A 13463-nucleotide genomic window follows, 5' to 3' on the forward strand; every position below is an offset into this window, starting at 1 on the left:
CGCCAGGCACTCCTGTCTTCCACTGCCCCCCCCCCCCCCAGTTTGGTCAGACTCATGCTTGTAGCTTCAAGAGCACTGTCTAACCATCTCATCCTCTGTCGTCCCTTTCTCCTTGTGCCCTCCATCTTTCCCAACATCAGGGTCTTTTCCAGTGAGTCTTCTCTTCTCATGAGATGGCCAAAGTATTGGAGCCTCAGCTTCACGATCTGTCCTTCCAGTGAGCACTCAGGGCTGATTTCCTTCAGAATGGAGAGGTTTGATCTTCTTGCAGTCCATGGGACTCTCAAGAGTCTCCTCCAGCACCATAATTCAAAAACATCAACTCTTCGGCCATCAGCCTTCTTTATGGTCCAGCTCTCACTTCCATACATCACTATTTGGAAATGTACATCCAGGTTTTTTTTGGGGGGGGCCCAAGAGAGTGGGGCCCAAAGCTATAGCTTGCTTAGCTTATACATAAATCCGGCACTGGTAGTGATCCTATGCATTTTTTAAATAAATAAATATAATGTTAATTATATTTTCTGTTTTACAATTTCAAACAAACATGTTACATACTTAAGATATCAATGACTTCCCTTCTTCTCTTTCCATGGTTCATTTTACCATGGAATGGTATCCCTGCACAGTGTTTTTTTTTTCTAAAAAAATGTTTAGGGGTACTCTCATTTTCCTACTCATATTGAAATACTGCCCCTCAATGAGGCCAAACTTAGATTCACAAAAATGTATAGGGGTATGCGTACTCCTGCGGACTCTCAGAGAAAAGCACTGTCCCTGCATATTTTACAAAAACTATACCAATCAGTTTTCCATTATTGCGGCCATCAAAACTTATTCACACTGTTGAATGGAGGACCCAACCAAAGAAGAATGGCAGCTTAAGATGGCAGAATATGCACAACTTGCGGACTTAACATACAGAATAAGAGAACAAGAAGAGCATATGTTTAAAGAAGATTGGGAAACGTTTATTGAATATATGGAAAATAATTGTATACAGCTGAAAACTCTGGCAGCCTGAAGATAAATTCAACAGTGATTCTATGCATTGTTACTTGGAAGCAAGTCCCATTGAATTCAGTGGGACCTGCGCCAAAGTAAATGTGTACACACTGGGATTTCAATACGTCTACTTTAAGCATGACTAAGTTGGGATCTAGGGACATGGGTTAGAATCATAGAATCATAGAATCATAGAGTTGGAAGAGACCACAATGGCCATCGAGTCCAACCCCCTGCCAAGCAGGAAACACCATCAGAGCACTCCTGACATATGGTTGTCAAGCCTCTGCTTAAAGACCTCCAAAGAAGGAGACTCCACCACACTCCTTGGCAGCAAATTCCACTGTCGAACAGCTCTTACTGTCAGGAAGTTCTTCCTAATGTTTAGGTGGAATCTTCTTTCTTGTAGTTTGGATCCATTGCTCCGTGTCCGCTTCTCTGGAGCAGCAGAAAACAACCTTTCTCCCTCCTCTATGTGACATCCTTTTATATATTTGGGCCCGGTCTTATTCAACATCTTTATCAATGACTTGGATGATGGACTCAAGGGCATCCTGATCAAATTTGCAGATGACACCAAACTGGGAGGGGTGGCTAACACCCCAGAGAACAGGATCACACTTCAAAACGACCTTGACAGATTAGAGAACTGGGCCAAAACAAACAAGATGAATTTTAACAGGGAGAAATGTAAAGTATTGCACTTGGGCAAAAAAAATGAGAGGCACAAATACAAGATGGGTGACACCTGGCTTGAGAGCAGTACATGTGAAAAGGATCTAGGAGTCTTGGTTGACCACAAACTTGACATGAGCCAACAGTGTGACGCGGCAGCTAAAAAAGCCAATGCAATTCTGGGCTGCATCAATAGGAGTATAGCATCTAGATCAAGGGAAGTAATCGTGCCACTGTATTCTGCTCTGGTCAGACCTCACCTGGAGTACTGTGTCCAGTTCTGGGCACCACAGTTCAAAAAGGACACTGACAAACTGGAACGGGTCCAGAGGAGGGCAACCAAAATGGTCAAAGGCCTGGAAACGATGCCTTATGAGGAACGGCTAAGGGAGCTGGGCATGTTTAGCCTGGAGAAGAGGAGGTTAAGGGGTGATATGATAGCCATGTTCAAATATATAAAAGGATGTCACATAGAGGAGGGAGAAAGGTTGTTTTCTGCTGCTCCAGAGAAGCGGACACGGAGCAATGGATCCAAACTACAAGAAAGAAGATTCCACCTAAACATTAGGAAGAACTTCCTGACAGTAAGAGCTGTTCGACAGTGGAATTTGCTGCCAAGGAGTGTGGTGGAGTCTCCTTCTTTGGAGGTCTTTAAGCAGAGGCTTGACAACCATATGTCAGGAGTGCTCTGATGGTGTTTCCTGCTTGGCAGGGGGTTGGACTCGATGGCCCTTGTGGTCTCTTCCAACTCTATGATTCTATGATTCTATGAAAAAGAGAATGTGCTTGTATACATAGCAATACAACAGGAGAACTGCCATGCACTATAGTAGATAGATGATTAGATAGATAGATAGATAGATAGATAGAGATGATAGATAGATAATTTATTATGGTCGGAGACCAGCTTATAAAACACACTTGGGGTACAATCCCAGAAAGAAAGCAAACAGTTAAAACAATGTACAACAATAGATTTAAAATTTATAAATGTGATAAGCATATAGACACTTAAAACTTTAAGATAAGCTACCACATAGATATGACCCAGAGTCACCCATGGAACCGAGTTTGGGGATTTTCTTCACGAACTAGTTTGAGTCGGGGGATGGTCTGCACCTACAGACCTGTACACAGAATCTGGCGACCACCTGGGTCGTCTTATGATCCTTGCTTAAAAGGAAAAGGTCGATTTTTTGCTTTTCTGGGAGGTCAGCGAGCCTCATCAGTAGGGGATCAATGGTCTTACTACATGATGTACTATAGTATTTTATTTATTCCTTCATTTATTCCATGCATATCCCACTTTCCTTCATGGAACTCAAAGTGGCACACACAATTCTCTCTCTGCCCGTATTATTCTCACAACACTGCGAGGTAGGTTATGCTGAGAGACAGTGACGGGCTCAAGTTCACTTGGGGAGCTTCAGGACTGTATGGGGATCAGAACTCCCATCTCTCAGGTCTCAGCTTGTAGTACCAGAGTCCAGGACCCTAAACCTGAGAAATCAGGAGCCTCTGACACTACCTCAGCAATTCAACAATGCGGGGAGGTCAGGGAGCAAAGGAGCAGCAGGTATCTTCAAGCCAAAATGTTGGCCCTCATAAGGGTCTGCAGCTGTCTAGCAAAGGAGTACAGCAGAGGTGGGCTCAACCTGGAGCTCTCCGTGGTGCTGAAAGATGCTAACTTGGATCTCTCCGTGGTGCTGCAATAACCAGCTAACCTTATTGCGTCCTAATGGGCTTTTCATTAGAACCAAAACAGGAAACTATGACGAAACTATACATCAAATTAAATTTGTGGTAAAACAATTAATTGTTAAAAAAGAAACAGCGATAGGAGGGGGACTGATTTGGACTGTGGCACATAGGGAGGGTTATTTAACCCTTGCTGTCCATGCCACAGTCCTGGTGACATCCCCCACTCCCAGAAGCAGCTGTTTACTGTGAGGAGAAATCTGTTGTTTACCCCACTCCAGCAAATTGCAATTTTGGCAGTGGCTTGGAAAGTGTTTATGATTGATTGATTGTTTGAATTTACACCCCACCTTTTTCTCCAAAGAGCTCAAGGTGGCGCTGGACCGCAGTGTCCGGGCAGAACGATGGGGGTGGAGACGCTCCTTCGGGTATACAGGACCAAGGCCGTTTAGGGCTTTAAAGGTCAGCAACAACACTTTGAATTGTGCTCAGAAACGTACTGGGAGCCAATGCAGATCTCTCAGAACCGGTGTTATGTGGTCTCGGCGGCCACTCCCAGTCACCAGTCCAGCTGCCGCGTTCTGGATTAATTGCAGTTTCTGGGTCACCTTCAAAGGTAGCCCCACGTAGAGCGCATTGCAGTAGTCCAAGCGGGAGATAACTAGAGCATGCACCACTCTGGCCAGACAGTCCGCGGGCAGGGAGGGTCTCATACTGCGTACCAGATGGAGCTGGTAGACATCTGCCCTGGACACAGAATTAACCAGCGCCTCCATGGACAGCTGTGAGTCCAAAATGACTCCCAGGCTGCGCACCTGGTCCTTCAGGGGCACCGTTACCCCATTCAGGACCAGGGAATCCCCCGATAATCTCTGCTTTCCCAAATTTCGAGACGGAATCAAGCCAGCATCTTTTGCTAATTCCCAAGCTGCCGGCCAGGGCTCCTACTTCTTGAGAGAGACCTGCGCTCTATGACCTGAATATGTTACTATAGTCAATGCTCCCTTTGTGGCAACACTGAAAAACTATGGAAGGCTATTAATATCTCAATGGCCGAGAGAAAAGAAGAAGGATGTGTGACTACTTCCTTCCACTCTGACCTAAAGAATGAGCCTCTGGGTCATGTCCGCAGTTTGTTTTTGTTCGAAGGGGAAGTCCTTTCGCCCTGGATGAATGGGTACTTTTGAAAGAGGTGACCGTGAGTGATGTAATAAGCACTGGAGTATTAACAAAGCTCCCCATGTATTTGGCTAATAGGCCCGGATTCCCTAAAGCACATAAATCAGGCAAAACAAATAAGCCATCCTAGCTTGTGTAAACATATCCTGTAGGTCGCGATTCTTCTTTTTTTTAAAAGGAACTGAAAGACCTCACATAATCCATTCTTAACCCAAATGTGACTAGTGTGCAAACATGTTAACAAGGACGATTAAGAAAATAAGAAGAAGATCGACTGAAATGACAGATCTGGTGGCTGGGCTGAAACCACAAGATAAATTCTACTTTTTTGAAATAGAAAATCTTGATGCTAAGCAGCAGACTTCTCTGGGGAAATCTGTTAAGACTTTTGAACCCGATCTGGTTCAGTTGCCATTAATCATTTTGCTTTAATCAGTTGTTTGCAAATAGCTCCTTTGCTCCCGTATTGTTCACTCACTGGATCATGGGTTTTGTAGTCATTGCATTGCGCAAATAATTAGATTTTCTTAGGAGGCATTAGAATTCCATGAGGGTGAAAAACCTAGGGCACATCATGGAAGAATGAACAAATATATATGTATAGCAGATTCTATTGAAAAACACAAACCACTTTGGATTGGGGTTGGCCAGCCAGCTGTTTTTGGAATGATATTTGAATGATATTTGTTATTACGCTGACTATTTTATTATTAGGCTGCCTGTCAGTCTGCTTTTTATTATGTTTTTACCATTGTTGTTCTGTAATGTGCTTTTAATGTTGTACACTGCCCTGGGATCTTTTGATAAAGGGTGATATATAAATTGAATTAATAATAATAATAATAATAATAATAATAATAATTAATAATAATTACTGGAAAGGTAAATTTTAAGTTGAATTCTGATTTAAGAGGATTTCAGACTCTCCCCCCAAGTCTCCCTGTATTTCCCCTTTAAGCTTCCAAAATCAGGGACTTAAAGGGGGAGGGGGGAAAGCTTGCAAAATACTTTAAAACAGCCCCCACACTCTTAAACCCTTTGCAACAACCTACTAGAAGTAGCTCCAGTAATTTCAGCGGATGGGTGGGTGAGTGCAGTATGAGGGAAATGGCCTAGTGGGAAAAGATTGGCCTGTGGTCTGGCTGCTCCCTCCTCCTGCTCTAGAACCTAGACCCATGGGCCAGTGTGGTGTAGTGGTTAAGAGCGGTAGTCTCGTAATCTGGGGAACCGGGTTCGCGTCTCCGCTCCTCCACCTGCAGCTGCTGGGTGACCTTGGGCCAGTCACACTTCTTTGAAGTCTCTCAGCCTCACTCACCTCACGGAGTGTTTGTTGTGGGGGAGGAAGGGAAAGGAGAATGTTAGCCGCTTTGAGACTCCTTAAAGGGAGTGAAAGGCGGGATATCAAATCCAAACTCTTCTTCTTCTTCTTCTTCAGATCCACCCACTACAGGTTTTTAACGGCCTTGCAAGACTCCCAACAATTAGAAGGGTGACATTTTATAAAACATCAAACTGTTCTCTGTTGTGGTGTGTCCTGCCCTTCTGTGGGGTATTTTGGGGAGATACTTTGCCTATCGTGTCTGTGGCATATTTGCTCAAAGTGCCAGGTGAGCTGCTTCCACAGTGGTGTAGTGTTAGGGCAGTGGGCACAGGGGCAATTGCCCCGGGTGCAAAATAGTTAGGGGTACAAAATTTCAACACCCAGCGCTTCCGTAGCTGGGCTCCATTGAAAATGACTTCTCCATGCGAACCAGGAAGTAACCTCTCCAGAAAACGGAACAACCCTATTTTTCTTATCTCTGCGGCTGTGATCTCCTGGGTGATGTGAATGCCCCGGACACACATAACCCATGCTACACCACTGCACAGCGGTGGTTAATCTTTGCGCTAGTGCTTCTCAGGAGGCCTGGACCATAATCCCACTCCCCAAAGAGCAAACCAAGCATGCTTAGACTTTTGGCAATTAATTATATTCGCACGCGCCATTTGGCTGGATTGTTGCCCAAAGGCACTAATTCAGGCAATTGAACAGAGACAGGACCCACCCCTGATGGTGCTTGTGGAGTTTTCGCAATGTTGATGCCCTGGGTCTTTGCTCAGGTTGACCTGGATGACATTGGCTCATCTGAGGGAGGCACAAATGTTTACCGCTTCCTGATTTCATGAATGAGAACGAGAGAATGGTTGTCAAGTGACGAGAAAATGAGCCTTGGATTATGGTCACTGGATCCTTCATGCTTTGTTTCAAAGGAATAAGTTGGCACTGGTGCAAGCAAAGCTCCACCTCATACTTTTTTTACGCATGGTTCCAGATCTCTTTTTTCGCCTTCAAAATTTTTATTAATTTTCCAAATTTATAACAAACATATCAACAGATACAAAAGTAAAACAGAAAACAAACAAGCAAGCAAACATAGATCCTAACAGTAATAGTTCCACTTTTGTTTACATTGTTGGATGACTTCCTTGAATCCCCCTGGCTGGGTTTCCATATATATCATTGTAGCAGTTTTCCAAAACTATTTTCACATAAAATTTACTTAGTCAATTAACCTCTTTCTTTCTTTTCATTTTAACTTTAAACATATTATTCTATAACATCCCATATTTAAATCCTAGGCCAATCTGATACTAGCAAGTAATTCTAATTAAGTTATCTTAACATATTTAGCTAAATAGTTTTTAAATTTCTTCCATTCCTTTTGGTACTCCTCCCCCTTCTGGTCGTGGTCTCTTCTGGTCAGGTCGGCTAGCTCCGAAAAGTCCATCATCTTCATCTGCCATTCCTCCGCCGTTGGTACTTCTTGTAATTTCCAATTTTTGGCCAACAAAATTCTAGCTGCAGTTGTGGCATACAAAAACAATCTGACATCTTTCTTGGGCAATCCCAAACCTGTTATTCCAAGTGGAAAAGTTTCTGGTTTCTTGATAAATGTATATTTCAACATTTTTTTCAATTCATTATAAATCTTTTCCCAGAAGTCTTTCACCTTGGGACATGTCCACCACATATGATAAAAGGTACCTTCTTCTTCTTTGCATTTCCAACATAGATTATCACTCTTATGGTAAATCTTTTATATGCCTGTTGTCTTTGTCCATGGAGTTTTAAATCTTTGATCACTGCAGATGGTGACAGCAGCCACGAAATTAAAAGACGCCTGCTTCTTGGGAGAAAAGCAATGACACACCTAGACAGCACCTTAAAAAGTAGAGACATCACCTTGCCAACAAAGGTCCATATAGTAAAAGCTATGGTTTCCCCAGTAGTGATGTATGGAAGTGAAAGTTGGACCATAAAGAAGGCTGATCGCTGAAGAATTGATGCTTTTGAATTATGGTGCTGGAGGAGACTCTTGAGAGTCCCATGGACTGCAAGAAGATCAAATCTCTCCATTCTGAAGGAAATCAGCCCTGAGTGCTCACTGGAAGGACAGATCCTGAAGCTGAGGCTCCAAGACTTTGGCCACCTCATGAGAAGAGAAGACTCCCTGGAAAAGACCCTGATGTTGGGAAAGATGGAGGGCACAAGGAGAAGGGGACGACAGAGGACGAGATGGATGGACAGTGTTCTCGAAGCTACCAGCATGAGTTTGACCAAACTGTGGGAGGCAGTGGAAGACAGAAGTGCCTGGCGTGCTTTGGTCCATGGAGTCACGAAGAGGCGGACACGACTAAACGACAAAACAACAACATGGTAAATCTTTGCTAATTTTACAGGGGTTAAGTACCATCTATACATCATTTTCATAACATTTTCCTTTAACACTGTACATGCAGTGAACTTGACCCCTTTCCTCCACAACCTTTCCCAGTCTTCAAACATTATGTTATGTCCAACATCTCTTGCCCAATCTATCATCACAGATTTAACTTGTTCGTCCTTTATATGCCACTCCAACAATAAAGCATGGTTCCAGATCTCAAGGTGAGCCTAGTTTATCAGCCACATGCCTCATCAGTTTGCTTCCTCATTATTCCTCTCTCCTCCCCATGACTAATACAGGGAACACCATTCATGCCGATAAATCATCTGCTCTCTGCAAGATTTTCCAGAATTAACTAGACTCCCTTCCTTCAGAGATTCCATTGGTGCAATGTCTCTGAAGAAATTTAGGCATGCAAAGCGCAACGCAGGGTTGCCAAACTGCCCAATCGGCAGGGTTTCGGCTAGATTCTGACTACGCTGCATTCTTTCTCGTGGCCGTATGCTTGCATTCATTCTTCTTCATCATCATCATTGGCACATTCATTTGGTTCCCTCTTCCTTGGAATGAAGCGTGTCGGTTGTTTGGCATGCAAATAGGTCTGAGAAGAGGCTAGGGATTGGGTGTATGGCTGCTGGCATCACAGTGACCCAAATGCCTACCAGAACACTGCTCTTCTCCTCTGCAGTCCCCTGAAAGGGGAACACATGAAACTGCTGGATAACGGATCAGGCCAATGCTCCATGTAGCTCAGTAGTGGCTTTTCAGGGTCTGCTGTGGAGGTCTCACTCATCAACTGCTGCTTGAACCCTTAACTGGAGATTCTGGGGTGAGCTGCATACCAACTGTCAATGTCACCCATTCCCTACCCTTCCCTCTCAGATTTCACTCAACAATAACCCTGGAAGGTAGGTTAAGCCAAGAGGCAGTGACTGTCCCAGGGAACTTTGTTTCTGAGTGGAGATTTGAACCCAGCGTCCCAAGATCCTAGTCCAATACGCTAACCACTGCACCACACTGTCTTTATGTGAAATGCATGATTGGATCATCTAGTCCTGCTCTAAGCTGGCAGTGCCTGCCACATCTTGTGGCAGGGAGTTCCGTAAGTTAAGCCGCAAACCTTAACGCTGCTTACCTTAGAGTGCACTCATGAGAAATTGCTTCTGCATCGATGTGGTTAGGAACGTGCTTTCGATTGTGTATTTGAATTATCTCCTTTTGTTCTCTTCCCCCCTCCAAGTTGTCATTATATATTTTTTTTAATAAGTCCTAGCCAAGAGCAAGACTTTCCCTATTAGTGCTTGCAAATAAACAAAGGGCCGGTAGGTGGATGCCTCTGGGAAGCCCAAGCCCCGGCAAATAAAACAGAAAAGAAACACAACAACCCTCTGTCCGACTCAGAACATCGTGTCCTTTAAAAAGATTTCCTTTCCCCTCCTAAAAAAACACACAGAAGAATGTTGCAAAATTCCTGAACTGGAGGCTAATTGCCGTATTTGATATCCTGGGAATGGACTCCAGATCTCGGTGACTAATTGGCGCAAAGGGTGAGACATGGATTTTCCTGGTGACTGCAGTCGAAACGCAATGACGTGGCTGCGCTGCGCTTGCGGTGATTCATCCTGCAACCGCCCCAGGTGTGCTTGACCTTCCTCCGTGATGTCTCCCTTTCCCCCAAGAGAGGCTGGCTGTATCCCTGCCATTCATCAAAAGGCCAAAGAAGCATCTCTCATTCATTCATTCATTCATTCATTCATTCATTCATTGCATTGTGGAGAGAGGTGTGGCCGATATGAATAAGAAATGATAACAACCAAGGCTGAAATGTTTGTTTCATTTCACTGATTGCATTTGTAGCACACCTTTCTAGCTCAAGGTGGCATCCCTGGTCCTCCGTCTCATTTAATCCACACAACAACCCTGTGAGGTAGGTGAGGCTGAGAGTGAGTGAGGGGGCCCAAGGTCACCCAGCGAGCTTCCTGGATGAGTGAGGATTGGAACGCAGATCCTAATATTCAACAAGCCAACCCAGTGGTTCTCAAAGTTTGTGGTGCGCCAGGAGAGGAAGGCAAGTGTGGCGGATTGATTCAAGGACAGCCAAAGAAAAATCTAAACATGTCACTATCGTATAGTATAAAAATAATACGTTGATTTGCTGAATATCTTTTAGAAATGAGATGAAGAGCATCAAGTGAAACTGTGGACAATCCTAGTTGTCGTTTAAAAAAATATTTTGGGGACGATTTGTGTTCTTATGTAGCTGCGCTGTTCTATACTGTGTTCCACGTTATAAATCAAGTTGTTCCTTTTCCTTTTCCAATGTATTTGTTGTCCATTTTTTAAAAACTGATGTGGTGTGAGCAATTTTCTATTCAGAAAGTGTGGCCTGGAGGAAAAACAGTCTGAGAATCAGTGTCCTGGGCAGTGCAGGATCCTCAGGCTCTAGCTTGGCCCCGATCCTTGATGAAAACTATATTTCTCTGCATGCAGACAGGACAGTGCCCTGCCTGCCTCTGCCGCTGCTGCCACTAGAGCCATGCAGTGGCAGCTTCCAGCGAGCTCTCAATTAATAATAATAATAATAATAATAATAATAATAATAATAATAATAATAATTTATTATTTATAACCCGCCCATCTGGCTGAGTTTCCCCAGCCACTTTGGGCGGCTCCCAATCAAGTGTTAAAAACAGTACAGTGTTAAATATTAGGAACTTTCCTGAACAGGGCTGCCTTCAGGTGTCTTTTAAAGATAGGATAGCTGCTTATTTCCTTCACATCTGAAGGGAGGGTGTTCCACAGGGTGGGTGCCACTACCGACAAGGCCCTCTGTCTGGTTCCCCATAACCTCACTTCTTGCAATGACGGAACTGTTAGAAGGCCCTCGGTGCTGAATCTCAGTGCCCGGGCTGAACGATGGGAGTGGAGACTCTCGCAAGATCTCTCAGGACTCCTTCAAAAGCTCTGCAAGACCTTGCGAGGGTCCCCCAGGTTTTTGCCAGAAGCTGCTACCATGTGACCCTGGTAAGCGACGCTGCAGTGGAGGGGCGAAGGAGGGAACGGCGGTATTTTTCCATCTCGCCTCAGGTGGCCAAATGAGACGGGCCACTCCTGGCACACCAAGACTGAGTGTTGAGCAGTCCCAAGCAGGAAGTGAGATTAAGCCTTCCTGTTTCAAGTGGGACAGAGGTGAGGAACATGGCCACCCCATTCTCTCAATCTGGCCCTCTGAACTCTACCCAGGACTCGCCCCTCCCTGGCAACGCACTCTGAGTGTTTCGGTCTGTCTGGAGCGAGTCCTTGCACTCTGATCATGCCTCTTGCTTGCATAGATGCAGTTTACAGAAGCAAGTGTGTGTAGACAAACTAACCTAGTGCCTCTCTTGGTAACATTTTGGAGGTCCCAAGTCGCAAAGGTGGTTAGATTGAGCTCAACTAGGGCCAGGGCCTTTTCAGTACTGGCCCCAACTGTCAGGAGTGCATGCAGGAGCCAGGCCCTGTGACCAGTAGGGCTTCGCAGGACTGGGGCCTTCCTAAGTTTGTTCTGGAGAGGCAAGGCTGCACAGGTGAGGCCGCTTGGTAACTCACTGCACCTGGTGGCAAGAGCTGGGAAGGGATATAAGGTCAGCATTTCCCTTCGGCTCTTTGCCACAGCAACACGTTTCCTGCCTTGCTGTGTTTTGCTTCGTGCTTCCTGACCCTCGGACCTCGGCTTCTTGACTTCTTGCTTCTCGACCCTCGGACCCTTGACTTTGTGACACCCTGCTTCCTGACCCTCAGACCCCTGGCTTCTGGACTCTCATTCCTGTTCCCACCCCACCATCTTGCCCCTGGTCCCGATGTCCTCAGCCGGGACTTCAATCGCCCGTAGACAGGACCATGACACCGACTTGGTGGAACGCTCTGTCACAAGAGACCAGGGCCCTGCAGGACTTGACATCTTTCCGCAGGGCCTGCAAGACAGAGCTGTTCCGCCAGGCCTTTGGTTTGGACTCAGTCTGACCCTTATGTTTCCCTTCCCTTATGGTTTTGATCTATGGGCTACTATTAAAATGAGGCTGCATTTTAAATTGTATTTTTAACCTGTATTTTAAATTCCCCCCCTCCCCTATTATGTTTTTATTATAATTTTACTGGTGTTAGCTGCCCTGAGCCCGGCTCTGAATGGGGAGGGCAGGGTATAAACAATTTATTATTATTATTATTATTATTATTATTATTATTGCAATTGTTGCATGGTATTCTCTTCAACCAGTTAGGACATCTTGTACACCTCCTTCCAGCAACTTGTGCAGCCAAGCTGGTGCCAAACATATTGCTCTACTTTCCTTTGGACCACCTCAGCCAGGCTATATATAATTTTTATTTAGTTTACAAATAAAACAAATTAATACAATTCATACATTTTTTACATCCAATCTCTTTTTTTTTTTACTTCCCTCAACTTGGCTGGTACTCCTTCCCTTCTTGATTTCTTACACATTTCCAAAATCTCACCTATTATTTGTAATTTTAAATCTTATTCACTCACATTCTCGCATTTTATTTTTTACAGAGCTTCATTAAAGCTTACAAGCGTTATCTGTTTATCACTTAAGTTATGCATATACTCTGTAAACTTTTCCCAATCTTCTGTGAATCTCTGATCTCGTCGATTTCGAATTCTTCCTGTCAATTTGTCAAGTTCTGCAAAGTCCATCATCTTCATTCTCCATTCTTCCAATGTTGGTAACTCTTCTTGCTTCCATTTCTGAGCCATCAATATTCTCGCTGCTGTCACTGCATATAAAAATAACTTCCTATCTTTCTTATTTATCTCATTCCCTATAATACCAAGTAAGAGTGCTTCTGGTTTCTTAACAAAGGTATATCTAAACATTTTTTTCAATTCGTTATATATCATTTCCCAATAATTTTTTACTTTCTTGCACTCCCACCACATATGGTAAAATGTACCTTCTTTTTCTTTACATTTCCAACATTTATTACATCACTTGTACATCTTTGGTAACTTCACCGGTGTTAAATACCATCGATACATCATTTTCATCACATTTTCTTTTATAGTTATACATGCAGTAAATCACCTCAGCCAGGCTAAGAGGGGGGTCTTGTTGTCTGGGCAGCCCAGGACCTCCATCCACGCTGCCCAGGCTGGCGCCACGGAGAGGTCACTTTGGTGCAAAAACAACATGGGAA

The sequence above is a fragment of the Podarcis tiliguerta genome, assembly GCF_965153285.1.
Source record: "Podarcis tiliguerta genome assembly, chromosome: 9".
NCBI classification, from domain to species: domain Eukaryota; kingdom Metazoa; phylum Chordata; class Lepidosauria; order Squamata; family Lacertidae; genus Podarcis; species Podarcis tiliguerta.